Genomic DNA, 2,999 nt, shown 5'->3' on the forward strand with positions numbered 1-2,999 from the left:
GGTGCAGTAGCTTAAGTGGCACCGGAAGGCATCTTCCACCTGGGCCGGAATGTTCAAGTCGCCGGACGCAGACGACCGTGTGCGGGAAGACGATGCCGGAGGCTTCCCTTACATGCTGTGGTCTATGTTTTTAACAATGAAACTTTGTTTCATTAACGAAAATTAAACCTGTATCGGAGTCGATGCTAGCTCTTCTCGAAGAGCCATGCTTGATGGCAGATGTACTTTGAAATACTTACGTAGCAGTTATCTGTGTGTTGTGTTACGAAATAAAACGTTTTCTGTCTTTTAAGCAGAAAAGTGTAAAATAATTAATTATTTTGGAAATTGATGACTCCAGTTTATTTATACTGAGACTAATTAAAATTTAGTCACTCCCGCTATAACTCAGGTGCTCTGACTGCAGCTGACAGAAATCTGGGGGGGAGTCAGTTACACAGTATTATTTATTCAGCGACTCGATGGCTCACACCTGAGAACTTCCCACCAAACTGATGCTAACGAACACACCGAACTGCCGATCCTGATTACACTAAGCACAAACTGGTCATATGGACCGATGAATCGTGTCGCATATAAAGAGCCCCTAACGTATTTTTTCGCCAACGCCAGGAACCTGATTGACTTAAAAAGTCATCCATTCGATTATTAAGACTCGATGAGCTGTTCCTGCGCCTTGGCGTTCCGGAGAAAGCACAGATCCCGTGTTTCCCACGGCGCGTCACGTGGAATCCAGGACGGCGTGGCAGGTGGGGAGTTGGCGCATGCGCGCGCGGGGCGATCTTGGCGGATGGTACGGACCTTCGCTGCTCGGCGGGGAGCCGCGAGGGCCAAGTGTCAATGCCCAAATGGGAGCCAACACGCAATTAACATTGTAAATCACGGCCATGCGAATTGCGTGACGCGGTATTTAAAACCATTTCTCAGCGGCGCGCCGCGGCTGGAAATTAATCCGCTGGTTACGTCGGTGCCAGTTGGAACGGAGCGAAACGCGGCGGGACGCGACCAGGCTGGCAGAAAATTAACGGACACAAAAATACGGCGCGGCCTCCTTACTGCCGAAGTTTTAAGACTCCGCCGGTGTTTCCTCAACGCTGCTAATCTGTAGGAGGCCGCAAGCATATCGCTTGCACGCAATACTCACATCGTGACGTGTGCCCGCCATCTCGCTAGAGAACTACAAATCTCGTAGCACAAGGAAAATAGCATCTCTCACCAAATATCCTGTGTGTACTGACACCAAGCTTTAGTAATGATGAAGAGTACGCTGAAGTTCAAGAGACTAGTAGAAAGAATCATTACGCAGAGAAGTGGGGTACGGAAAACTAAGGAACGTAGTAAGCTATGACCTTGTTATACAGGGTGTTACAAAAAGGTACCGCCAAACTTTCAGGAAACATTCCTCACACACAAATAAAGACAAGATGTTATGTTGACATGTGTCCGGAAACGCTTAATTTCCATGTTAGAGCTCATTTTAGTTTCGTCAGTATGTACTGTACTTCCTCGATTCACCGCCAGTTGGCCCAATTGAAGGAAGGTAATGTAGACTTCGGTGCTTGTGTTGACACGCGACTCATTGCTCTACAGTACTAGCATCAAGCACATCAGTACGTAGAATCAACAGGTTAGTGTTCATCACGAACGTGGTTTTGCAGTCAGTGCAATGTTTACAAATGCGGAGTTGGCAAATGCCCATTTGATGTATGGATTAGCACGGGACAATAGCCGTGTCGCGGTACGTATGTATCGAGACAGACTTCCAGAACGAAGGTGTCCCGACAAGAAGACGTTCGAAGCTATCGATCGGCGTCTTACGGAGCACGGAACATTCCAGCCTATGACTCGCGACTGGGGAAGACCTTGAGCGACGAGGACACCTGCAATGGACGAGGTAATTCTTCGTGAAGTTGACGATATCCCTAATGTCAGCGTCAGAGAAGTTGCTACTGTACAAGGTAACGTTGACCACGTCACTGTATGGAGAGTGCTACTGGAGAACCAGTTGTTTCCGTACCATGTACAGCGTGTGCAGGCACTATCAGCAGCTGATTGGCCTCCACGGGTACACTTCTGCGAACATCCAGCAACGTGACAGTCCTCACTTCAGTGCAAATGTTCTCTTTACGGATAAGCCTTAATTCCAACGTGATAAAATTGTAAATTTTCACAATCAACATGTGTGGGCTGACGAGAATCCGTGAGCAATTGTGCAATCACGCCACCAACACAGATTTTCTGCGAACGTTTGGGCAGGCATTGTTGGTGATGTCTCGATTGGGCCCCATGTTATTCCACCTACGCTCTCATGATTTCATACGGGATACTTAACCTGTGCTGCCAAAACATGTGCCTTTACCAGTACGACACAACATGTGGTTCATGCACGATGGAGCTCTTGCACATTTCAGTCGAAGTGTTCGTACGCTTCTCAACAAAAGATTCGGTGACCGATGGTTTGGTAGAGGTGGACCAATTCCATGGCCTCCACGCTCTCTTGACCTCAACCCTCTTGTCTTTCATTTATGGGGCATTTGAAAGTTCTTGTCTACGCAACCCCGGTAGCAAATGTAGAGACTCTTCGTGCTCGTATTGTGGACGGCAGTGATACAATACTCCGTTCTCCAGGGCTGCATCAGCGCATCAGGGATTTCATGCAACGGAGGGTGGATGCATGTATCCTCGCTAACGGAGGACACTTTGAACATTTCCTGTAACAAAATGTTTAAAGTCACGCTGGTACGTTCTGTTGCTGTGCGTTTCCATTCCATGATTAATGTGATTTGAAGAGAAGTAATAAAATGAGCTCTAACATGGAAAGTAAGCGTTTCCGGACACATGTCCACATAACATATTCTCTTTCTTTGTGTGTGAGGAATGTTTCCTGAAAGTTTGGCCGACCTGTATTAGAACAAATAACCCCTCGGTCACAATTGTTGTTGTTGTTGTTGTTGTGGTCTTCAGTCCTGAGACTGGTTTGATGCAGCTCTCCATGCTAC

This window comes from Schistocerca gregaria, chromosome 8 (genome assembly GCF_023897955.1).
Source record: "Schistocerca gregaria isolate iqSchGreg1 chromosome 8, iqSchGreg1.2, whole genome shotgun sequence".
Classification (NCBI taxonomy): Eukaryota; Metazoa; Arthropoda; class Insecta; order Orthoptera; family Acrididae; genus Schistocerca; species Schistocerca gregaria.